This window comes from Asparagus officinalis, chromosome 8 (assembly GCF_001876935.1).
Source record: "Asparagus officinalis chromosome 8, Aspof.V1, whole genome shotgun sequence".
In the NCBI taxonomy this organism is placed as follows: Eukaryota; Viridiplantae; Streptophyta; class Magnoliopsida; order Asparagales; family Asparagaceae; genus Asparagus; species Asparagus officinalis.
In genome coordinates, this window is record NC_033801.1 from 46686054 (window position 1) to 46713739 (window position 27686).

Here is a 27686-nt window from a genome sequence, read left to right on the forward strand (position 1 = left end):
ATAAATAACAAATGCCCATAATATACTTTGTGCTATAGATTGTGTTGTTATTAGGGGTGCCAAACGATTTGGATATATCCGAACCGATCCGCATCCGAACAGATGCGGATATAGTAAGTTAATTTTAAAACCGGGCGGATACGATTTCGGATACAGATCTGATTTTAGTTTTTTTTTCGGATACAGATTCGGATACGAATATAAGAATTGCGGATACGGATATCCGCAATGTAATAATAATTCGGATCACAAAGTTACAATTACAAACCCGTAACCGCTAACCCAAAACCCAACAACTAAAAACCCTAGCGCCTTGTGATATCACATCCCATTCCGCCGCCTCCAGCCCTCCACTCAATTTCCAGCCTCCCTCCACTCAAATTCGTCAGATCCCGACGGTCCCGAGACTCCGGAGTCCCGACCAAAGACTCCCGACCCGTCGCCGGTGTCATATTCGGACTAGTGAGCAGTGAGTGGTAAAGGTGAAGAGCATAACTTATTTTTATTAATCGGTCAGTTATTTGCTCAGCCCTTCTCATCCTCACGATCGGGGTATGGCGATTCGGTAATTATGCACTCCTATCTTTTTTTTCCTTGCGAGGAGAGGATTCGGGCTCTCTACAAAATCGAATGGGGAGGGAGGACAAGAGGAAGGGGAGTAATTTCTTCTTTGTCCTCTCTACATTTGGAAACGAAAGAAGGGCATCGCCGCTTCAACCCGCGAGGTATAAATTCAATCAATTTTCTTTTGACCTTTTTGATCCCCTTTTGAATGATCTGCCGATCTCATGGTTTCTTTCATTGGATAGAAATAGATCTATGGGTTTTAGGTTTTATTTCTGATTCTGATCCACGCCGGGCTCCTCTGTGAGGTATAAATTCGTCATAATTAATCAGATTTTCTTTTCCTTTTCGATCCTTTATAAAAAATTAGGCGATTTTTCTTTGTTATGCATTCAGTCTACCTTGAAACCATCTATCTGAATGAATGGGGTCATCAGATGTATAAAGGTGTTTACTTTGTGTTGTTGGACGTTTTCTCTTTTCCCTCCCCACATGATCAAGACTGCTATATTGACGTTGTAATTTTGATTTACTTGCAATTACGAGCCTGTATCATTTAAATTTAAGTCTTGATTAGTGCAATTTAAGAATTTGAATGCTACCTATATAGTATTTTCTAAACTGTGCTCCTTGGTCGATTTGTTCCCCCAATTTTCTTCGGATGATAATAGCTTAATTTCTGTCAAGTTCTTGATTTATGTGCGATACTGGTAGCCATGGAAAATCCCTCTATTAACGAGCGTTCAAACTTCAAAATCTTGCCATGGAGAAATTAACTGTTGTTTCGTATTTCGGATAGATATTTGTTAGGACAAAATTTCCTGTTGAGTAGATTATAACATTTAGATTATAACATTTTGATAGAGATAGCAATTATGAGTCTTTATCGTATTTATGATTCTAGTAATATTCATGATGGATTATGATCCTAGCTATTTTTGAAATTAATTCCTGCTTAGTACTACAATTTAAGAACTCATTAGACACTACACGAATAGTTTTGTTAAACAGGACTTCCTGGTCATTTTATTTCTCCATTTCTTTGGATGATAATAGTTTTCTTTCAGATTCTTGATTTTATGTGACATAATTGGTTGTCATGGCGGTTCTCTGTGTTAACGAGGCTTCAAACTTTTTGCTTTGTAGTAATTAACGATAAAGAAATTTCCTTCATCTTCATATTTTGTTGCTTCATATTTTGGATACGGCGGGGATGAGATGTCGACGTCAGAGGGCAGAGGGAGCTGCAGCGGGGGTCAGCGATGGTTGATGGCAAAGACAGATGAGGAGAGAGGTGGGCTGCGACGGGCGGAGCTCAGGGAGGAGTGAACGACGTGCATGAGAGGCGTTTGTCGGTGCGGTCAAGCACGGTGACGACGGGCCGGCTGCCGCGCGGTGATACGGACGGGGGCCGTGCTTAGGGGGAAATAGAGCGAGACTGAGGGTAGTGGAGCTAGGCACGACGTAGCGACGACCCAGATGCCGCAGGGGTCCGCTGTCCATTGGGGGGAAGGACGGAGGAGGCTTGCGGTGCAGCGACAGAGTGAACGGCCTGGCGAATGTTTTTTCGGTCGGAAATGGTGCGAAGGCAACAGCATCTGAGACTGGCGGAGCTTGGACGCTGAGGCTTTATCGGTAGCTCAGGATTGAGAGCGTTAGTGAGGAGGCAGAGCTGGGAGCGCGTTGGTTTGTCGTGCACGGCTCCTGGGAACCACCCGCCTTATGGACAAGAGTGGCGCGTCGGGGACGTCCATGTTAGTTTGATCTCATAGGGCTGAGGGCTGAGCTTGGCGTTTGGTGCATGAAGAAGAGGAGAGAGATGGGGATGAGCTGATGAAGAGGAGGGAGAGTTTGATTGGAGAGAGAAAGAGAATAAGAGAGTGAGAGTCACGTGGGGGGTTTAAGGAGTTGGGGGAGACACGAGGTGGGGATTTGCGTGAATTAGGGAGGGTTTTAGGGGTGTGGGGTAGGGGAGAGATGAAGAGTGATTTACAGGTGAGAAAACGCAGGGAATTACCCCCTTTAAAAAAATAATTAAAATACCAAAAAAATTTATTCAAATAAATATTGAAAATTTATGGTCAAAATAATAATAACAATAACAATAATAAATAATTAACTATTAATTTAAAAAGTTTTACCAAAACAATTAAATTTATAATTAGCAAAACCATTTAAATATAATACCGTATTTTTAAATCGTAGAAAATTCTAGAGAAATTAGGGAAAATACAAATACTCTTTTAGAAAAATAATATTTAATGTTTAAATACCAGAAAATTATTTAAACCCGTATTAGAAATTTACGATCATTACAGATAGGCAGATAGGCAATTGGATATATTATTTCATGATGTGCTAGTAGATATATAGCAAATAGGCAGATAAACATGCTAGTGGATATATTTTTTCATTATGTGCTAGTGGATATATAGCAGATAGGCAAAAATAATACCTTTTTCATTTTTTGTGACATATTAGATGAACTCACGTGTGGGAAATGAATTATATTGTGTCTGCTTCCGAGAGAGTTCAACCCAACGAATCTCCACTAGCCTCGGCATAAGGAGGTGAAACAGGAGAAAAAAAAGATGGAAAAGATAACTGAACAACCTTCCCTTGTTACGTGAGTACCAGTATGATCTTGTTGAGGAATTTTCGCTGGATCTTTTTGATAAGATCAAAACATGCATCGCAGAGACAGCGTTTATTGTAATAGATACTGAGTGGTTTATGACAATAGAAATCAATAGATATCATGTAGAGTCATTGATACAACTCGAAATTAAGAGTGGGAGCAAGAACAATGAAGAATACAAAATCTTTTTGTTGGATTGTTTGAAATTGCCGTAATAACCAATATTTGACATTCTAAGGTTTATATACACAAACAACGAGACACTCAAGCTTGGGTTTTCATTTAGTAACGATATTTGACATTCTAAGGTTTATATACACAAACAACGAGACACTCAAGCTTGGGTTTTCATTTAGTAACGACTACGCTAATCTTGCTGAGTTCCTTAGGGACGTGTATGCAAACAACGAGACACTCAAGCTTGGGTTTTCATTTAGTAACGACTACGCTAATCTTGCTGAGTTCCTTAGGGACGTGTATGCACTGCACATGATAAATGTAAGTTTTCCAGTCTTGTTTACATAAAAACTGATAATTTGTTTTCAATTACATGATTGTTCTAATATTCGGGGCTTGTTTTCGCAAATTTTCCCTGTTATCTAACTGCAGACCATGTTCATGCAGTTTGTTCAGTCCAAAAATCAAATACAATTCAAGTTTGTAGTGGAATAACTCCTCAGATGCTACCTCTTGATGGTAATGCAAACTGCCAACTATTAGAAACTAAAAAAATCACAATATTACAACAAGAGCCTATGTGACTGGATATGAGGAAAATATTTCAGCAATAGCCTATTTCATTAAGCATTGCTTCCGTTTTTCCTATAAGGGTTGAACAGACGGGTCCTGGGATGCAAGACCTTTGAGTAGTTACCAAAAAATATATGCTGCAAATGTCGAAGCTATGCTTGATCTACTTCCTAAATTTGAGACTAACATTTGGCAATGTTTGTTAAGGGCATCTTACTTTTTCATTTAGAAAAAAAATATTTTTTTGGTTAAGGTTTAATCTAGTGTCGCTCATGATTATCTTTTTACAGATGGATGGAGGGCCCATGTGTACACATATCCGCCGTCGAAGGCTAAAAAAAAATACTTAAAAAAACATGCTAAAAAAGAACTATTTCGAAGTTGTAAACAACTAGGAAACAGAACTGTCTGTCCACCCACTGCAGTGCGTCCATCGGCTAATATAGGTGTCCCAAAATTTATTGTTGATGTAAGGCATCTATCCTTTCTTCTCTTTTATACTCCTCTCTGATAATCTGAGATAATTTTATGAACTATACCATTTAACTTCCCTCGTGATCATACAGAGCCGCAATAACGTCTTGGTTCACAAATACTCCCATCAATTGTAGACCGAATTTGTTCTCCACCATTTTGTTTGCACAAGTCATAATTAGCAAAACAATCCCTCAACGCTCTAGTGTCTTGATCAGTTACATAACTTCCTCGTCTTTTTTAGTCTTCGATGACGAATGTGTATACATGGGGCTTCCATCTACCTGTAAAGATAATCACGAGCGACACTAGATTAAATCTTAACAAAAAAAATATTTTTTCTAAATGAAAAGTAAAAGATCCTTAACAAACATTGCCAAATGTTGGTCTCAAATTTAGGAAGTAGATTAAGCATAGCTTCGACATTTGCAAAATATATTTTTCGGGAACTACATAAAGGTCTTTCACCCTAGGACCCCGTCTATTCAACCTGAATAGGAAATACAGAAGCAAAGCTTAATAAAATAGGATATTGCTGAAATATTTTCCTCATATCCAGTCACATAGGCTCTTGCTGTAATATTGTGTTTTTTAGTTTTTTAATAGTTGGTAGTTTGTATTACCTTCGAGAGGTAGCATCTGAGGAGTTATTCCACTACAAACTTGAATTGTATTTGATTTTTAGACCGAACAAACTACATGAACATGATCTGCAGGAAGATAAAAGGGAAAATTTACGAAAACAAGCCCCATATATTAGAACAATCTTGTAATTGCAAACAAATTAGCAGTTTTTATATAAACAAGACTGGAAAACTTACATTTATCATGTCCAGTGCATACACGTCCTTAAGGAACTCAGCAAGATTAGCATAGTCGTTACTAAATGAAAACCCAAGCTTGAGTGTCTCGTTGTTTGTGTATATGAACCTTAGAATGTCAAATATTGGTTGTTGCGGCAATTTCAAACCATCCAACAAAAAAATTTTGTATTCTTCATTGTTCTTGCTCCCACGTTTAATTTCGAGTTGTATCAATGACATTACAGGATATCAACTGCTTTTTATTGTCATAAACCACTCCGTATCTATTCCAATAAACGTTGTCTCTGCGATGCACGCTTTGATCTTATCAAAGAGGTCCGACGAAAATTCCTCAACAAGATCATACTGGTACTCACGTAACAAGGGAAGGTTATTGGGGTTTTCTTGTCCATCTTCTTTTCCTCCTGTTTCACCTTCCGTCGAGGCTAGTGGAGGTTCGGTGGGTTGAACTCTCTCGGAAGCAGAGATTATATATTTCCCGCACGTGAGAGTTCATCTAAGATGTCATAAAAAATAAAAAATGTAATATTTCATGATGAGCTAGTGGATATATAGCAGATAGGCAAGTCGATATATTATTTCATGATGTGCTAGTGGATATATAGCAGATAGGCAGATAGACACATGCTAGTGGATATATTATTTCATGATGTGCTAGTGGATATATAGCATATAAGCAAAAATATTATATTTTTCATTTTCTGTGACATATTAGATGAACTCTCACGTGCGGGAAATGAATTATATTCTCTGTTTTTGAGAGAGTTCAACACACCTAACCTCCACTACCCTCGACGGAAGGAGGTGAAACAGGAGAAAAAGAAGATGGACAAAGAAATCCCAACAACCATTCTTTTTTACGTGAGTACCAGTATGATCTTGTTGAGAAAAATTTTCGTAGGACGTTTTTGATAAGATCAAAGCGTGCATCGCAGAGGTATCATTTATTGTTATAGATACTGAGTGGTTTATGATAATAGAAAGCAGTAGATATCTTATAGTGTCATTGATACAACTCAAAATTAAAAGTGGGAGTAAGAACAATGAAGAATACAAGATCTTTTTATTGGATTGTTTGAAATTGTCGCAATAACCAATATTTGACATTCTAAGGTTCATATACACAAACAACGAGACACTCAAACTTGGGTTTTTATTTAATAACGACTACGCTAATCTTGTTGAGTTCCTTAAGGACGTGTGTGCATTGGACATGATAAATGTAAGTTTTCCAGTCTTGTTTACTTAAAAACTGGTAATTTGTTTGGAATTACATGTTTGTTCTAATATTCAAGGCTTGTTTTCGCAGATTTTCCTTTTTATCTAAGTGCAGACCATGTTCATGCAGTTTGTTCAGTCCAAAAATCAAATACAATTCAAGTTTGTAGTGGAACAACTCCTCTGATGCTACCTCTTGAAGGTAATGCAAACTGCCAACTATTAGAAACTAAAAAAATTGCAATATTACAGCAAGAGCCTATGTTACTTGATATGCGGAAAATATTTCAGCAATAGCCTATTTCATTAAGCTTTGTTTTTGTTTTTCCTATCCAGGTTGAATAGACGGGGTCCTGGGATGAAAGACTTTTGAGTAATTCCCAAAAAATATATGCTGCAAATGTCGAAGTTATACTTGACCTACTTCCTAAATTTGAGACCAACATTTTGTAATGTTTGTTAAGGTCTTCTTACTTTTTCATTTAGAAAAAATATATTTTTTGGTTAAGGTTTAATCTAGTGTCGCTCATGGTTATCTTTACAGATGGATAAAGGGCCCATGTGTACACATATTCACCGTCGAAGGCTAAAAAAATTACTTAAAAAAATATGCTAAAAAAGAACTATTTCGAAGTTGTAAACAACTAGGAAACAGAACTGCTTGTCCACCCACTGCAGTGCGTCCATCATCTAATATAGGTGTCCCAAAATTTATTGTTGATGTAAGGCATCCATCCTCTCCTCTTTTATATTCCTCTCTAATAATCTGAGATAATTTTATGAACTATACAATCTGACTTCCCTCGTGATCATACAGAGCCACAATAACGTCTATGTTCACAAATACATGAATTGTAGACCGAATTTGTTCTCCACCATTTTGTTTGCACAAGTCCATAATTCGCAAATTAATTCCTTAACGCTCTAGTGTCTTGATCAGTTACATGACTTTCATCGTCTTTTTTAGCCTTCAACGGCGGATATGTTTACACATGGGCCCTCTATCCATCTGTAAAGGTAATCATGAGTGACACTAGATTAAACCTTAACAAAAAAAATTTCTTTTCTAAAGGAAAAAGTAAGAGTCACTTAACAAACATTGCCAAATGTTGGTCTCAAATTTAGGAAGTAGATTAAGTATAGCTTTGACATTTGCAGCATATATTTTTTGGGAATTACTCAAAGGTCTTTCACCCCAGGACACCGTCTGTTCAACCTGGATAGGAAATAAGGCAGCAAAGCTTAATGAAATAGGCTATTGCTGAAATATTTTCCTCATATCCAGTCACATAGGCTCTTGTTGTAATATTGCGTTTTTTAGTTTCTAATAGTTGGCAGTTTGCATTACCTTCGAAAGGTAGCATCTGAGGAGTTGTTCCACTATAAACTTGAATTGTATTTGATTTTTGGACTGAACAAACTGAATGAACATGGTCTGCCTTTAGATAAAAGGGAAAATCTGCGAAAAAAGCCCCGAATATTAGAACAATCATGTAATTGCAAACAAATTATTAGTTTTTATGTAAACAAGACTGGAAAACTTACATTTATCATGTCCAGAACACACGTCCTTAAGGAACTCAGCAAGATTAGTGTAGTCGTTACTAAATAAAAACTCAAGCTTGAGTGTCTTGTTGTTTGTGTATATGAGCCTTAGAAAAATATTGGTTGTTACGGCAATTTAAAACAATCCAACAAAAAGATTTTGTATTCTTCATTGTTCTTGCTCCTATTTTTAATTTTATGTTGTATCAATGACAGATATCTACTGCTTTCTATTGTCATAAACGACTCAATATCTATTGCAATAAACTCTGTCTCTGCGATACACACTTTGATCTTATCAAAGAGGTCCAACGAAAATTTCTCAATAAGATCATACTAGTACTCACGTAACAAGGGAAGGTAGTTGGAGTTTTCTTGTCCATCTTCTTTTTCTCTTGTTTAACCTCCTTCCGTTGAGGCTAGTGGAGGTTCGGTGAGTTGAACTCTCTCGGAAGCAGAAGCAATATAATTCACTTTCCGCACGTGAGAGTTCATCTTAAGATGTCACAGAAAATAAAAAACGTAATATTTTATGATGTGCTAGTGGATATATAGTAGATAGGCATGTGCTAGTGGATATATTATTTCATGATGTGCTAGTGGATATATAGCAGATAGGTAATATAATTTATTTTCCGCACGTGAGAGTTCATCTAAGATGTCATAGAAAAAAAATGTAATATTTCATGATGTGCTAGTGGATATAGCAGATAGGTAAGTGGATATATTATTTCATGATGTTCTAGTGGATAAATAGCAGATAGGTAGATAAATATGTGCTAGTGGATATATTATTTCATGATGTGTTAGTGGATATATAGCAAATAGGCAAAAATATTGCCTTTTTCATTTTCTGTAACGTCTTAGATGAACTCTCACGTGCGGAAAATGAATTATAGTGCCTCTGCTTTCAAGAGAGTTTTAACTCACCGTTCCTCCACTAACCTCGATGGAAGGATGTGAAACAGGAAAAAAGAAGATGGACAAAAAAACCCCAACAACCATCCCTTGTTATGTGAGTACCAGTATAATCTTGTTGAGGAATTTATGTCGGACCTCTTTGATAAGATTAAAACGTGCATCGCAGAGGTAGCGTTTATTACAATAAATACTGAGTGATTTATGACAATAAAAAACAGTAGATATCCTGTAGTGTCATTGATACAACTCAAAAATAAAAGTTGGAGCAAGAACAATGAAGAATACAGAATTTTTTTGTTGGATTATTTGAAATTGCCGCAACAACCAATATTTGACATTCTAAGGTTCATATACACAAACAACGAGACACTTAAGCTTGAGTTTTTATTTAGTAACAATTACGCTAATCTTGCTGAGTTCCTTAAGGACGTGTGTACTCTGGACATAATAAATGTAAGTTTTCCAGTCTTGTTTACATAAAATCTGATAATTTGTTTGCAATTACATGATTGTTCTAAAATCCTGGTCTTGTTTTCGCAGATTTTGCCTTTTATCTAATTGCAGACCATGTTTATGCAGTTTGTTCAGCCCAAAAATCAAATACAATTCAAGTTTGTAGTGAAACAACTCCTCAAATGCTACCTCTTGAAGGTAATGCAAACTGCTAACTATTAGAAACTAAAAAAAAACGTAATATTACAATAAGAGCCTATGTGACTGGATTTGAGGAAAATATTTCAGCAATAGCCTATTTCATTAAGCTTTGCTTTCGTATTTCCTATCCAGGTTGAGCAGACGGGTCCTGGGTGAAAGACTTTTGAGTAGTTCCCCAAAAATATATGCTGCAAATGTCGAAGTTATGCTTGATTTACTTCCTAAATTTGAGACCAACATTTGGTAATGTTTGTTAAGGGCCTCTTTACTTTTTCATTTAGAAAAATTATTTTTTGGTTAAGTTTTAATCTAGTGTCGCTCATGGTTATCTTTACAGATGGATGGAGGGCCCATGTGTACACAAATCCGCCATCGAAGGCTAAAAAATTACTTAAAAAAACATGCTAAAAAAGAACTATTTCGAAGTTGTAAACAACTAGGAAACAGAACTGCCTACCACTGCAGCGCGTCTACCAGCCAATATAGGTGTCCCAAAATTTATTGTTGATGTAAGGCATCCATCCTTTCTTCTCTTTTATATTCATCTCTGATAATCTGAGATAATTTTATGACCTATACAATTTGACTTCCCTCATGATCATACAGAGCCACAATAACGTCTATCTTCACAAATACTCCATGAATTGTAGACCGAATTTGTTCTCCACCATAATATTTGCACAAGTCCATAATTATCAAAACAATCCCTTAACGCTCTAGTGTCTTGATCATTTACATGACTTCCTCGTTTTTTAGCCTTTGACGAGGGATATGTTTACACATGGGCTGATGGGCCATCCATCCATCTTTAAAGATAATCATGAGTGACACTAGATTAAACCTTAAAAAAAATATTTTTTCTTAATGAAAAAGTAAGTCCCTTAACAAACATTGCCAAATGTTGGTCTCAAATTTAGGAAGTAGATCAAACATAGCTTCGACATTTGCAACATATATTTTTAGGGAATTATTCAAAGGTCTTTCACCCCAGGACCCCGTCTGTTCAACCTGGATAGAAAATACGGTAGCAAAGCTTAATGAAATAGGCTATTGCTGAAATATTTCCTCATATCCAGTCACATAGGCTCTTGCTGTAATATATTGTTTTTTTAGTTTCTAATAGTTGTCAGTTTGCATTACCTTCGAGAGGTAGCATCTGAGAAGTTGTTCCACTACAAACTTGAATTGTATTTGATTTTTAGACTAAACAAACTGAATGAACATGGTCTGTAGTTAAATAAAATGTAAAATCTGCGAAAACAAGCCTCGGATATTAGAATAATCAAGTAATTGAAAACAAATTATCAGTTTTTATGTAAACAAGACTGGAAAACTTACATTTATCATGTCTAGAGCACACGTCCTTAAGAAACTTAGCAAGATTAGCGTAGTCGTTACTAAATGAAAACCTAAGCTTGAGTATCTCGTTGTTTGTGTATATGAACCTTAGAATGTTAAATATTAGTTGTTGTGGCAATTTTAAACAATCCAACAAAAAAATTTTGTATTCTTCATTGTTCTTGCTCCCATTTTTAATTTCGAGTTGTATCAATGACACTACATGATATCTATTGTTTTCTATTGTTATAAATCACTCAGTATCTATTGCAATAAACGTTGCCTCTGTGATAAACGCTTTGATCTTATCAAAGAGGTCCGAAGGAAATTCCTTAATAAGATCATACTGGTACTCACGTAACAAGGGAAGGTTTTTGGGGTTTTCTTGTCCATCTTCTTTTTCTCCTGTTTCACCTCCTTCCGTCGAGGCTAGTGGAGGTTAGGTAAGTTAAACTCTCTCGGAAGCAGAGGCATGTGGTAGTGGATATATTATTTCATGATGTAATAGTGGATATATAGCAGATAGATAGGTAATATAATTCATTTCCCGCATGTGAGAGTTTATTTAAGATGTTACGGAAAATGAAAAATGTAATATTTCATGATGTGCTAGTGGATATATAGCATATAGGTAGATAGGCAAGTGGATATATTATTTCATGATGTGCTAGTGGATATATAGCAGATAGGCATGTACTAGTGGATATATTATTTCATGATGTGCTAGTAGATATATAGCAGATAGGTAAAAATATTACCTTTTTCATTTTCTGTGACATATTAGATGAATTCTCACGTGCGGGTAATGGATTATATTGTCTCTGCTTCCGAGAGAGTTCAACCAACCGAACCTCTACTAGCTTCGACAGAAGGAGGTGAAACAGGAGAAAAAGAAGATGGACAAGAAAACCCTAACAACCTTCTCTTGTTATGTGAGTACCAGTATGATCTTGTTGAGGAATTTTCACCGGACCTCTTTGATAAGATCAAATCATGCATCGCAGAGGCAGCGTTTATTGCAATAGATACTGAGTGGTTTATGACAATAGAAAGCAGTAGATATCCTGTAGTGTCATTGATACCTATGAAGCACGGACACACATAACATGAAGCCGTGTCGTGTCCATGTCGGATGCACGTGTCGAACACGTATCCTATGTATTTTTTAGGATTTGCCTCGTGTCGGCGTGTCGGATCCGTGTCCGTGCTATATAGATTGATACAACTCGAAATTATAAGTGGGAGCAAGAACAATAAAGAATACAAATTCATTTTGTTGGATTGTTTGAAATTGTTGCAACAACCAATATTTGATATTCTAAGGTTTATATACACAAACAACGGGACCCTCAATCTTAAGTTTTCATTTAGTAACGACTACGCTAATCTTGCTAAGTTAAGGATGTGTGTGCAATGGACATGATAAATGTAAGTTTTCCAGACTTGTTTACATAAAGACTTGTAATTTGTTTGCAATTATATGATTGTTCTGATGTACGGGGCTTGTTTTCGTAGATTTTTCCTTTTATCTACCTGCAGACCATGTTCATGCAGTTTGTTCAGTGCAAAAATCAAATACAATTCAAGTTTGTAGTGGAACAACTCCTCAGATGCTATCTCTAGATGGTAATGCAAACTTTCAACTATTAGAAACTAATAAAAACGTAATATTACAGCAAGGGCCTATGTGACTGGATATAAGGAAAATATTTTAACAATAGCTTATTTCATTAAGCTTTGATTCCGTATTTCCTAACCAGGTTGAACAGACGGGGTCCTGAGGTGAAAGACTTTTGAGTAGTTCCCAAAAAATATATGCTGCAAATGTCGAAGCTATACTTGATCTACTTCCTAAATTAGAGACCAACATTTGGCAATGTTTGTTAAAGGCCTCTTACTTTTCCATTTATAAAAAAAATATTTTTTTGGTTAATGTTTAATCTGGTGTCGTTCATGATTATTTTTACAGATGGATTGAGGGCCCATGTGTACACATATCTGCCGTCGAAGGCTAAAAAAATTACTTAAAAATCATGCTATAAAAAAGAACTATTTCAAAGTTGTAAACAACTAGGAAACAGTACTGTTTGTCCACCCACTGTGGTGCGTCCATCAGCCAATATGGGTGTCCTGAAATTTATTGTTGATGTAAGGCATCCATCCTCTTTTCTCTTTTATATTCCTCTCAGATAATCTGAGATAATTTTATGAACTATACAATTTGTCTTCTCTCGTGATCATACAGAGCTACAATAACGTCTTGGTTCACAAATACTCCATCAATTGTGTACCGAATTTGTTCCAACCATTTTGTTTGCAAAAGTCCATAATTAGCAAAACAATCCCTCAACACTCTAGTGTCTTGATCAGTTACATGAATTCCTCGTCTTTTTTAACCTTCGACGACGGATATGTTTACACATGGGCCCTCCATCAATCTGTAGAGATAATCAAGAGCGGCACTAGATTAAACCTTAACAAAAAATATTTTTTCTAAATGAAAAAGTAAGAGGCCCTTAGCAAACATTGCCAAATGTTGGTCTCAAATTAAGGAAGTAGATCAAGCATAGCTGCGACATTTGTAGTATATATTTTTGGGAACTACTCAAAGGTCTTTCACCCCAGGACCCCGTCTGTTCAACCTAGATAGGAAATACGGCAACAAAGCTTAATGAAATAGGCTATTGCTGAAATATTTTACTCATATCCAGTCACATAGGCTTTTGTTGTAATATTGTGTTTTTTTAGTTTCTAATAGTTGGCAGTTTGCATTACCTTCGAGAGGTAACATCTGAGGAGTTGTTGCACTACAAACTTAAATTGTATTTGATTTTTGGACTGAACAAACTGCATGAACATGATCTGTAGGTAGATAAAAGGGAAAATCTACAAAAACAATCCCCGGATATTAGAACAATCGTGTAATTGCAAACAAATTACTAGTTTTTATGTAAACAAGACTGAAAAACTTACTATCATGTCCAGTGCACACACACGTCCTTAATGAACTTAGTAAGATTAGCGTAGTCGTTACTAAATGAAAACTCAAGCTTGAGTGTCTCGTTGTTTGTGTATATGAACCTTAGAATGTCAAATATTGGTTGTTGCGGTAATTTCAAACAATCCAACAAAAAGATTTTGTAATCTTCATTATTCTTCCTCCCACTTTTAATTTTGAGTTATATCAATGACACTATAAGATATCTACTGTTTTCTATTGTCATAAACCACTCTGTATCTATAACAATAAATAATACCTTTGTGATGCACGCTATGATCTTATCTTAGAGGTCTGACGAAAATTTTTCAACAAGATCATACTGGTACTCACGTAATAAGGGAATGTTGTTGGGGTTTTCTTGTCCATCTTCTTTCTCGTGTTTCACATCCTTTCGTCGAGGCTAGTGGAGATTCGGTGAGTTGAACTCTCTCGGAAGTAAATGTAATATAATTCATTTCCCACACGTGAGAGTTCATCCAAGACGTTGTTGTGGCTTTGTATGATCACGAGGGAAGTCAAATTGTATAGTTCATAAAATTATCTCAGATTATCAGAGAGGAATATAAAAGAGGAGATGGATGCCTTCAACAATAAATTTCAGGACACCAATATTGGCTGATTGATGCGCTGCAGTGGGTGGACAGGCAGTTCTGTTTCCTAGTTGTTTACAACTTCGAAATAGTTCTTTTTAGCATGTTTTTTAAGTAATTTTTTTTAGCCTTCGACGGCGGATATGTGTACACATGGGCCCTCCATCCATCTGTAACGATAACCATGAGAGACACTAGATTAAACCTTAACCAAAAAATATTATTTCTAAATGAAAAAATAAGAGGCCCTTAACAAACATTGTCAAATGTTGGTCTCAAATTTAGGAAGTAAATCGAGTATAGTTTCGACATTTGCAGCATATATTTTTTGGGAACTACTCAAAGGTCTTTCACTTCAGTACCACGTCTGTTCAACCTGGATAGGAAATACGTAAGCAAATCTTAATGAAATAGGTTATTGCTAAAATATTTTCTCATATCCAATCACATAGGCTCTTGTTGTAATATTACGTTTTTTAAGTTTCTAATAGTTGGCAGTTTGTATTACCTTTGAGGGGTAGCATCTGAGGAGTTCCATTGCAAATTTGAATTGTATTTGATTGTTGGACTGAACAAACTGTATGAGCATGGTCTGCAGGTCAATAAAAAGGAAAATCTGCGAAAACAAGCCTCGGATATTTGAACGATCATGTAATTACAAACAAATTATCAGTTTTTATGTAAACAAAACTGGAAAACTTACATTTATCATGTCCAGTAAACCCACGTTCTAAAGGAACTCACCAAGTTTGGGTTTTCATTTAGCAACGACTACGCTAATCTTGCTAAGTTCCTTAAGGACGTGGGTGCACTGGACATGATAAATGTAAGTTTTCTAGTTTTGTTTATATAAAAACTGGTAATTTGTTTGCAATTACATGATTGTTCTAATATCCGGGGTTTGTTTTCGCAGATTTTCCTTTCATATATCTCAACATCTTTAATCTAGAAAAATAGCCGAGTGATCCATCGGATCAACCCTTAGAAGTGAACTTAATTCGGGAAATACCTACCAAATAGGTAGCAGAAGAGCATGAGCTTGATTGAGTTTTGAGAGAAGATCTTTGATGAAGAAATCAAGTTAAGAGAGTTAGAATCAAAATAAGTCTTTAAGAAGAAAAGTACTGGGTTAGACACAAGTTTTATTGATCACAACTTCGAAGAACTATTTGCTTATGAAATTTAGGATCCAAGTAGATATGAAACAATTGGCCTATGATGCTTCAACCATGAACTTTGGGTCTGAGAAAATTCTTAAAGAAGAGCTGATTTTATTAGGACAAACTTTCATTCATGTGGAACCTAAGTTCAAATCTGAGACTAGATTTCTAATTGATAGGCATTGAAAAATCAAGATGCATGACCCTCTATTAACGTTCCATGAAATGCTACAAAAATTATTAAAAATCAGAATCTAAGCACATCATTGAGTTTTTCTTGTAAGACTTCTTTAAAATTCAAGATCGAATTTTTAGCAATAAGGCAAGAACTGATATAGAATGTGAGCTTTTCATTTTCAATCCTTTATTCTACATTTTTACTCTGTGTCTCATAATAATAAAAATAAAAAAGAATTTGATATTCTCTTGTTTGGAGAGTTTGTTTCATTAAAAAATAAAAAATAAAATAAAAAAGAGAGACCAAATTTTTATGGCTACATCCTTCTCTCATACCCATTAGAAATCAAGGTAATTCCAAAATTTGTCATTTTATCATCATTCAAGATTGAACAAATGTAAGTGTTTCATTTTCTATCTACTTTACTTTTTGTATCATATAGTTTGCATTAAGGATAATGTAAAATTTAGGTATTGGGTGAAGATTTGTTATATTTTCTCTTTATTTTATCCTTTCATTTATCATTTCTTTTCTTTCCCTAAAAAATAAAAAAATATGCCACTTGCAAACTTGATAAAGTTTGCATTTATCATTTCTTTTCTAAAAAAATAAAAAAATATGCCACTTGCAAACTTGATAAAGTTAATTAATAATGATTTACTTGATGAATTTTTAAACTTTCTAATTCGTAGTTAGTTTTATATTCAAGTTACTATTTTATGATAACTCTAAATAAATTTTTAAGAAATGATTTTTAAAATTTGGATGATTTTACCAACCCAGATTGTAGGTTGGAGAATATGGATCATTCGTAGGGTGCTGGAATAGGGTGCTGGAATGTAGTGTTCACTTGACCTAATGCTTGACTGTTTTCTAAGAGAGGACATTCCTCTAAAACATAGATTCGGGATAGGTGGTTATGACCTCTCGAGGGCAGAAACTTGATTAATTTGAGCCGAGGCTTGTTCTTTAGTTTCAAGGACTTCCTGTAAATGGTTCGTTAACCCTTTCGTTAATCATAGTCCAGTTTCAAATTGATAGAGGTGGAAGTGTACCTATTAGTATTTTGTAGTGTCGATAAAGCACTAGTAGACATGTCGCATGCTTGGCGACACACTTCTGGATCACGAGGTATGACAGTTAAAATTCAAGGATCAGAACCAATAAAAAGAACACATGAATCCTATGTCCAAATTCATAAAATGATGAAATTTTTTATGGGTTTCACAATGGTGAAACTTTTCTGTGAGGTATAAATTCAGCATAATTAATCAGATTTCCTTTTCCTTTTCGATCCTATATAAAAAATTTGGCGATTTTTCTTTTTTTTTATGCATTCTGTCTACCTTTAAACCATCTATCTGAATCGGGTCATCAGATGTATAAAAGTGTTTACTTTGTGTTGTTCAACTTTTACTCTTTTTTTTTTTTGCTTTGCGACAATTAAGAACCGATACTTTTCGAGTAGTATCTCGATAAATGAAAATATCTGTTGGAACTTCTGCCACAATAGATGCGCAGTGAGGTACTAGATGCACATTAACTCCAATATTTAGCTAGTCCAACTAAAGTTTGAAATTACCCAGACACATAACCTCTTGACTCAAAGATGCCATGATTTGACTTCAATTGGTTTTTCTTTTTTCTAGCCTCATTTCATTACTACTACTACTACTACTACTACTACTTTGGTTTTATATCAGATTTGTTCCCTATAGAATTGATGCCGAAAATCTTGTAAACATAACGAGTTTATATATGACTCCTAGTTGCTGTATCTAGTTTGTAAAACTTCCTGTGTTTTATATTCCTATTTCAGCCATATCAGATTATCCATCATCTTCATCGACAGTTGCATTGGTAATTGGTGCTCAAAAAGTACAATGGTTTGGCACCAATTCCTTGTACTTTGTCTAGTCATAAGACTTAGGACACATGTATAGCTGCAAACCGCTAGAGTTAATTATTATTTATCACTTGTTGATTTACTGTTCAATTCCTTGAATGGACATGTAGGATGCAAGGATTACAAAATGATGAGAATTGGACAGTCGACTTTTCATCTTCATTTTTCTTAGCTGAGCATGTGTTATACTTCTCGATGTTTCAGCCCAATTTTAGAACTTACTGGGTTTGCTTCGATTTGACAAATTTTGATATGAACTTACCAAACTGACCGCTATTTCTTGGTTCTTTTGAGACCCACTCTTCATTTCTTTCTAACTTGCCTTCTACCTTTTCCTCAGTGTATTTTTTTTCTACAATTTTAATTTATATGCAATTTTCTTGCATTGATCCCTTATTCCACGTGTTTTCTTTTTCGTTCTCTTGGTTTGCTTCTTTCTTTTGTGTCAACATAGCTTATGTTTTTAACTTAATGGTCCAAGTCCAAAGCGCATAGATGGAATTGAGCAGAAGTGAACTAATTTTGTTCGGCTTTGAAGCTATATCGCCTTTGTTTGGTTTGGCAAAATTTTGTCAGAACTAATGAAACCGACCGTTTGCATAATGTTAGCCGTTGTAATTTGCATGCTGGATTGGTGCCAGAATTGGGTGCCAAATATTGACTTGTCGTGGAGTGTGTTGGATTATGAAAAACAAATTTTAGGGTCTCCAGAATTGGGTGCCAAATATTGACTTGTCGTGGAGTGTGTTGGATTATGAAAAACAAATTTTAGGGTCTCAATTGGATGAGATTGGAAGAGTATTTGTCGTGGAGTGTGTTGGATTATGAAAAACAAATTTTAGGGTCTCAATTGGATGAGATTGGAAGAGTACTGAAGGCAGGGTACTATTATAGATGATTTTGGAAGAGCGATTTGCGTTACTATCTGTGTGTGATTTCTATCTAGTTTCTGCTGACATTTTTCTCTGAACTTCTTTCTATGGTGAATTTTCAGCAAAGAGAGTCTGATAGCTCAGACTGAAAAGGACATGTTCAAGGCCTTGAAGGAGATTAAGTCAGCATTAATCCATCAAGTTTTTATGGAATTTGATGTACGTGATGTCATAAAAACCGTCGCTGAAGGTATTGAAAAAAAATAAAATTCCTCATACTGAAGTAGTGCCCATCCTATGGGATGCACTAATGGATACAATTATCTAAAGAGACGTCAGTGTGCGTCCGGAATTACTTGAGTGTTATGTATCTAACAAGGTATTTTCTCTTCATATGTACTCTCTGTTTCTTTGTAAACCTAAATAGATTGTTGATTCTTGTAAAATAAAATTTATGTTTGTAATATAGTGTACCGATGCTCTTGATAGCTGTGCATAAATAAAGTGAAAAATATCCTTTGGAACGCTAGCATTTTCACCTACAGCTTTTCCATTTTTCTTCGTTAGTTCTACCTTCTGCATGCGCTGTAAACTCAAGAAACTGAGGTCCCTCAAAATATACCTAGACTGGAAGAAGACAGTAAATATCACAAGTCCGCTTGCATTTTGTTTGACGTCCCTCTATCTTATTGTGGTCTAGAGAGGGCGTCAATGCTCCAAAGCTCCAAAATTTTCAGCCTGTGCTGGTAGGCTTCTTTTGGCAGATGGGACTCTGGTTGTGAACTGTGCATTGTTTGGCAAATTGTTTGGTTTTTTTGTTTATATAATACTGAACACCGATGTTTCGGAGTTTTTCATTTCCAGATATTTCACTCATATCTCAATCTATTTAGAATTTTCTATTTACAAAATTTGGGCAAATCATTTTTCCCTCCACTTTTTACGTTTTGGTTTTCTGCTTATAGGGATGCCTAAGACTATATCAATACTTTTTGGGCCTGAAGTCATATTTGAGTTTTCTTATGTGTTGTCTACCTAAACAACCCCCTCCGCACCCTCCAAAAAATAAATAAATAGAATAAAATTTTGTTTTCTTAGGTTGTAGACATTGTTTTTCTTTTGCCTATTAAGTTGCAATGCTTGTTCATGGCTGGATGGAATTAATTGAATAAGAGCATTATTTAATAACCACTATCAGGTTTTGCATTTGTCTGTTCCTTCAGCATTACTTTGTGAATCTTTATTTTCTCACCCACAGGTGTTTTTGTGGTCCGAACTTTTGCGTGCATTTTGCATAACTGAAGAGTGTGAACTTGAGCTGCTTAAGCAAGTCCATAGACGATCCATCAAGGAGCAACGACTGCAAGGGCTGTTCAAGGAAGTTGTTGATGTCCTATATGAATTCGATGTGCTTTCCCCCAGTACTATTCATCAATGGTTCTATCTCCACATAAGCGCTGTTGACAGGTGTGCAGTTATACCTTGGTCTCTTTAATTAGTTTTACCAAATTCCTCTTTATTATTATTATTATTATGGGGTACATCATTTATGTGTTTGTTTGGCATTCTGAAACAAAGAGCAATAAAATATATATTGTCCAAAGAGCAATAAAATATATATTGTAACATTTTCACTCGTTTTAAACACCAGACATTCTAACTTACAAAATTAGAGGTTTTAATGTTAAGCGTGCTGAGAAAACAGGGGAAACTAAACTCATTTTTTAATGAGTAGAAGTTGTATTGTTTGGAGACAGGTGGTCTCCTGAGTGTTTCTGAGCATCCAATATAAGATCCTTTCAAAAATTAGACTTTGTGAATGTGTGTGAAAGTATGCTCATAGCTATGCACTTAACAGAATAATCAATTAAACATGGGATAAGACCTTCAAATAAATGGCCTCATGCATTTATCTGATACAACGCAGAATTGGCACTTGAAGTAGGGCACCAAGATTGTAAAGGAAATAGTGATATTACCATAGTTTTCTTACTTATCAGTCAAAGTATTCGGGAAGTGTCCCTCTTTTTGGGAGGCCTAAACGTTGATGGCTCTTTTTCTGCTATTCAACTACTGAATGCTTCAGTCAGCGCCCCACTAGACTTTTTTCATCCTTTGGGTAATATTTATGCGCCAGAATCCGCATAAACATGTGAACTCAGTTTTCAATATAATCGTGGCTTGCTTCAAATATCTTGAATTGCCCTAAACGAGTTCTTCGGCATACGACGGCCTGTACATCTACTCGCTGTTAAATTTTCTTAGTTTGCATTTTTGGAATTGCCGCTTATTGCTTATAACCGTTGCTACACTGGGTCGTAACTTTAGTTCTTTGATTATACGTTTCTGTCCAATCGCTAACATAGGCACAATACAATGTCTCACTCTCAGGGGTGCCCTTTTCATTCATTTGCTTTCTGTATTAATCTTATTCTTTTTGATGTTGCAGGGAAGAAGCTTTTGTGAAAGATCTAAAGCCGGTAGTCGATTCAATGGAGAAAGAAATGTTAGAAGCTGGATTGACAAGGGCATGATCAGAAAATGCTGAGTAAAGCGGAACGTATTGTGTATGTCAGAACTTATCTTATGCGTGTTGTGCCAGCTGTGTGGTTCATGTAACGAGTAGAATAACATTCTTCCCTTACTCTTTGAGAACCTCGAGTGAAGACGCAACCGGTACCCTTCGTTTCTCCTTAATTTTGTTTTATGTTTGGTTTCGTCAGGATGCTTTTCTGTGGGGTAGGACGTTCTTCTTCAGTTACCGGTGATGGTGTCGTGCAGCGTGAGAAAAGCTTAGAGAGTCGGAGATAAAATCAAGAGCAATCATCGCTATATATCCAAATTTATAAAATCAAGAGCAATCATGTTGCCATGTTTACATTGTTGAACGTGTAGCTGGTGACAATTGTGAGGGCTAAATAGTGTAGGTTTGGGCCCTTGCCTAATTAGTGAGTGCCTATGAATGATCAACATGATTGCAATCTTCAGGACTGCCAGCTTTCTTCCTAACGATATACATAAAATAATTTTCTTAATGATTAGACAAAAAACAAGTATCAAAAAAATATTTATCTATGCAGGAGAGAGAATCTCATGCTCGCGCGGTATGAAAAGCACCGAGAGCGATGAAGGAAGAGAGTGAACCGCATTGATTGTCAGATTATTGAAGCTAAGATTTTGGGAGTCGTTTATTATTAAAGAAGTTGTGAGGGTTCTTTTTATAAAATTTGATATCTGATTTTATTTAACGAGATTTAGCGTCATGTCATCATCACTATCGGGAAGGGCAGCGAGGGCTGATATGATTCTCTCTCTCTCTCTCTCTTTCATACGCTAGTTTTTTTTATCTATGCAAAGCCAATAATATAAAAAAATCACACTAATATAATATTATAATTAAAAGATCTGGAAAATTAGATAAGAGCAACATTGTTTTTGGGAAACAAATATGGAGGAAGAGCCATCCATGATATATCTTTATTTACGAAAATCTTTACTCATCACACACACACTTATATTTTGCTTATAAAAGTATGAGTTTGAGGAAAGTTTTTCCTAAACAATATTACTCTTAATCATTTTAATATTATCATGCTTCGAGTATGTTAGAAGTTTAAATTTAGTATTTTTCAAAGTTTATTTTTAGTATTTTTGTGTTACATTTTGATAATTATCCGGTTGAACCGTAAAGTCTAAAAAATACATATTTTCATTGATTTTGAATCTTGAACCCAAGCCCTATCTGGAGTTGTATTTAAGATAGGAGTTGTATTTAACAGAAGATGAGTTTATTTGAAATAGTATGAGCTATATGATATGATGGATTTTGATAAAACGGTCCAACTGTGGATAAAAATAAATATAATCTTAAAAATTACACATGTAAACTACGAGAATTAGGAGTTTAAATATCAGACATTTATCTTGATCAGTGTGGTAAGCTTTTACCTGAGTTGGTGGTGGGAGCAAGATGTGTGAACTTGTTGCCTACGGAATTGTGGATATGATACGTTGAGAAGAGATATAACATCGTCAAACAATTAAAACATGATTTCCCGAACCCTTAAATTTTGTATATTACGCACTATGTATTGAGAGACAATGTGAGACAATGTGTAAAATGTAACTTTAGGGGACTTGCAATCTCCATGCTTTTGTGCCAGATTTCTCGCCCGATGATTATTCATGCAATATAGAAAAGCTGAGATTAGACAACATAGTGTGTAATCACCTTAAAATGAGTTGTTTTGTAAATATTGGGTTTAAATTGTTAGATCTAAACCAAAACTTGAGATCTAAAACCATATAGCCATGATTAATTCAAAGAGATTAACAATAATCAAAAGAGCGGAAGCTTATACCTGAATCCATGGATGAACCTTGAGATGGGTTTTGGATCTTCTAACCTTAGGGTTTCTCTAAATCCGAATTTCTCTAGCTAGATGGGGGTGTAGAGAATTAGAGAATGTAACCCTAGGTTAGGGACCATAACCCCTTATTTATAGATGTTGTACTTTTGTAATTTAGCCCCTCAATAAATCACAATTACAACCTGGTATCTGCACATATAACCCCATGATTATATTAAATACCAAATTAACCTAACTTAATTGATCACTTTAGTGGGTTATCCTGAAAGATAGCAATACACATTTATTTAATCATATGTGTCCGCAAATAGATTTATTAGATTAAATCCAACAATCTCCCACTTGGGCACCATATGATTCCTTAAATTGTGTATAACCTTATGAGCTCAAAAATTGCTATCACTGAAAAGGTATTTCCGAACAATCTCGTCCATTGACTATATCAATATAGGATCAAAGCGGCCTTCGTCACATTTATCGTGACTCGACCCATCAATGGTCACATATACCAATACAATCAAACGACATAGATCAATCATGGATGTGCAGCATGAAAATTACATGCAATGTGATCAGTACATGTCTATTTTCAACTGGTCCTCCTTAGTGAGGTCAAAACCAAACATAATGTAACAGAGTGTCTTAACTGAAAACTTTATTCTGATCAGACAATACAAACAAACATAAAGCACCACAAATACAAACTCCCACTAAAACATAATATCCTCAAATAATACCACACCCATATGAGCAGTATGCTCATGAAAGACCTTGGGGGGCAATCCCTTAGTAAAAGGATCAGCTATCATGGAGTTTGTCCCAATGTGCTCTATGGATATCTGTCCACTCTGTACCCTTTCTTTCACAACCAGGAACTTAATGTCAATATGTTTTGACTTAGTTGAGCTCCTGTTGTTATTGGAATACATTACTGCAGATTTATTGTCACAATATAACCTTAGTGGTCTTTCAACATTTTCCAAAATGCGCAGTCCCGTGACAAAATTTCGCAGCCATATTCCCTGATTGGATGCCTCATAGCAAGCTACAAATTCTGCTGACATAGTGGAGGAAGCTACTAGTGTCTGTTTAACACTTTTTCATGATATAGCTCCTCCTGCTAACATATAAATGTAGCCTGATGTAGACTTCCTGCTATATTGGCATCCAGCAAAATCAGAATCCGAATACCCAATGACCTCTAATTTTTCTGATTTTCTGTATGTGAGCATGTAATCTTTTGTTTTCTGAAGATACCTCATAACCCTTTTGACTGCTATCCAATGATCCATACCAGGGTTGCTTAAGTATCTGCCTAACATCCCAACAATGGACGCGTACATCCCTGAGCATACATTAGACTTCCTACAGCCGAAGCATAAGGAATCTTCTGCATTTCCTGAATTTTAAGGTTACCTTTAGGGCATTGATTGAGACTAAACTTGTCTCCTTTAGCAACAGGGGTGTCACCTGGTCTGCAATCTTGCATGCCAAACCTTTTAAGTACCTTATCGATATAGCTCTTTTGTGATAATCCAAGAATACCCCGAGAGCGATCTCGATGTATCTGGATCCCTAATATAAAAGAGGCGTCCCCAAGATCTTTCATCTCAAAATTCTTTGATAGAAATCTCTTGGTTTCGTGCAACATGCCTATATCATTAGTGGCAAGCAAGATGTCATCCACATACAGAACCAGAAAAATATACTTACTCCCACTGAACTTGTGATATACACAGTCATCAACAATGTTCATCTCAAAACCGAACGAGATAACTATTTGTTGAAACTTATGATACCATTGACGAGGAGCTTGCTTGAGTCCATAAATGGATTTTCTTAATTTGCAAACCATATTCTTTGGATCTCCTGACACAAAGTTTTCTAGTTGCACCATATAAATCATCTCATCAATGTCTCCATTGAGAAATGCAGTCTTAACATCCATCTGATGTAACTCAAGATCATAATGAGCAACAAGTGCCATGATTATTCTGAAAGAGTCTTTCGATAAAACCGGAGAGAAAGTCTCTGTATAATCAATGCCTTCCTTTTGAGTATAGCCTTTAGCCACAAGACGCGCCTTATACCTCTCCACATTACCGTTTGCATCCCGCTTGGTTTTAAAAATCCATTTACAACCAATTGGTTTTGCACCTTCTGGTAATGGGACAAGTTCCCAAACCTTATTGTCTTGCATAGACTTGTACTCTTCATTCATGGCATCAATCCACTGTTGAGAGTTAGAACTTTTCATGGCCTGAGAGAAGTTGATTGGATCATCTTCTAACATTCCACTACTTTCCTCATGTTCTTGGAGAAATACAATATAATCATCCGGAATAGCATTTCTCCTTTCTCTCGTGGATCTCCTTAATGGCACTGGTTCTTGAGGTTGTTGAGTTTGTTCTTCTGGAACAGGAAGTTGTTCAACATTATCATCTTAAGGTTCCGGATTTACTTCTTGAGCAACAACAGGTATAGAAACCTGAATATTGTCAAAAGTAACTGTATGGATTGGATCTGAAGTCAATTCATCCTCAAAACTAATTTCTCTAACCTTATTTCTCCCCCCAAACTCAACATCCTCAAAGAATGTTGCTGTTCCCGTCTCAAAAATATTCCTTATAGTGGGATCATAAAACTTATAGCACCTAGAGCGTTCAGGGTACCCAATAAAGTAGCTGCTAACTGTTTTGGAGTCCAATTTCTTTTCATTCGGCCTATAAGGCCTTGCCTCAGCTGGACATCCCCAAATATGTAAATGCTTTAAACTGGGCTTTCGACCAGTCCAAAGCTCATAAGGTGTTTTAGCAACTGCTTTACTTGGTACTCTATTCAGAATGTAAGCTGCTGTCTTAAGTGCTTCTCCCCAGAGAGACTCTGGTAAAGAAGAATGAGCAATCATACTTCTTACCATATCCTTAAGAGTCCTGTTTCGTCTTTCAGCTACACCATTCATGCTAGGTGAACCCGGCATGGTGTACTGTGGGACGATACCGTATTCTTCTAGGTATCTAGCAAATGGTCCTGGACGTTGTTCACCTGAACCATCATATCTACCGTAGTACTCACCACCACGATCAGATCTGACGGTTTTAATTCTTCTGTTGAGTTGATTCTCAACTTCAGCTTTATAGGCTTTGAACATGTCCAGAGACTCAGATTTTTCATGAATAAGATATAAGTACCCATAACGTGAGTAATCGTCTATGAATGATATAAAATATTGTTGACCATTCCAGGATTCCGTAGGGAATGGCCCACAAATATCCATATGTATCAATTCTAAGACATCCGAAGATCTGTTGGCACCTAATCTTTTCACTTTGGTCTGTTTTCCCTTGATACATTCAACACATACGTCGAAGTCCGAAAAATCAAGGGAATCCAAAATGCCATCAGACACAAGACGCTCAACTCTACCTTTTGAGATATGACCTAAGCGCTTATGCCATAATGTCGCCGAATTTTCCTTATTTAATTTACGCTTAGTACCACGTGATTCCACATGCAAGGATTCATTGTAAGAAGCAATTGTATCAAGCAAATATAGGTTGTCATAAATACTCAAGTAACCGGTTCCCACAACATTTGAATTAAAAGATAAACTGAATTGACTGTTTCCAAATGAACAAGAATAACCTGATTTGTCCAATACAGAAACAGAAACCAAATTCCGTCTAAAAGACGGTACTACAAAAGTATCTTTTAAATCCAAATAATAACCAGTTCCTAACAACAACCTAAAGTGCCCAATTGCTTCCACATCTACCGATTGTCCGTCGCCCACAAAGATGTGTCTTTCAACATCACTTGGCTTTCGGTAGCTCAGGCAACCCTGCATAGAAACACTTATGTGAGTAGTAGCACCAGAGTCTAACCACCAAGTGTTTCTAGGTACTGAAGCTAAATTAACCTCAGAACAGACCAAAGCAAGGAACGTACCCTTATTATCACGCCAGGCGTGATATTTTGTACAGTCCTTCTTTACATGTCCAGGCTTCTTACAGAAGAAACAACCCTGATTATCCTTATGTTGTTTCTTCTCAACTGGACCCTTAGCAGCTTCCTTATCATTCTTCCTTTTCTTGCCCTTATCCTTAGAGGCATAGGCCAAATGAGCACTTTCTGTCTTATCTTGCTTCAACCTGTCTTCTTCTTGCACACAGTATGAAATGAGCTCATTTAGAGTCCATTTCTCCTTTTGACAGTTATAACTGACCTTAAATTGGTTAAACTGTGCAGGAAGAGACAACAAAACCAGATGCACTAATAACTCGTCACAAAGATCGAGTTTAAGTGCCTTAAGCTTTGAAGCAATATGAGACATTTCCATAATGTACTCCCTGATATTTCCTTTGCCCTTATACTTCATTGAAATCAAGCGAGCTAAAAGCGTGCTTGTTTCTACCTTATCGTTTTTCGCAAAACGCTTCTCAATTTCGGCAAGGAAATCTTTAGCCTTAGTAATCCCTTCGGATTCTATGCCCCTGAAGGCTTCCGGAACGCCGCGCTTAATGATCATAAGACTCATGCGATTTGAACGCTCCCACTTCTCATGCTCCTTCTTTGCATCAGGAGTGCTATCCGCATTGAGAGGTTGGGGTTGTTCAGTTCTTAATGCATAGTCAAGATCCATGCAGCCAAGAACAATTAATATGTTCTCTTTCCAAACCTTGA

General features: G+C 36.1%; 2 long non-coding RNA genes across 7 annotated transcripts; both read left to right on the plus strand.

The window, feature by feature from the left end:
- Window positions 321-21464, plus strand: LOC109820015. Of its 5 annotated transcripts, none has more exons than XR_002241689.1 (5): window positions 321-725; window positions 810-872; window positions 18756-19012; window positions 19892-20100; window positions 21083-21270. It is a non-coding gene; the product is annotated as an uncharacterized LOC109820015 (long non-coding RNA). The 5 variants fall into 5 exon arrangements; XR_002241690.1 differs by having other exon boundaries at window positions 816-872; XR_002241687.1 differs by lacking the exon at window positions 810-872 and adding an exon at window positions 21357-21464 and having other exon boundaries at window positions 322-725; window positions 21083-21200.
- Window positions 4248-17396, plus strand: LOC109820016. 2 transcript variants are annotated; one of them, XR_002241692.1, is made up of 3 exons: window positions 4248-9585; window positions 9721-9831; window positions 9926-17396. It is a non-coding gene; the product is annotated as an uncharacterized LOC109820016 (long non-coding RNA). The 2 variants fall into 2 exon arrangements; XR_002241691.1 differs by having other exon boundaries at window positions 4248-9831.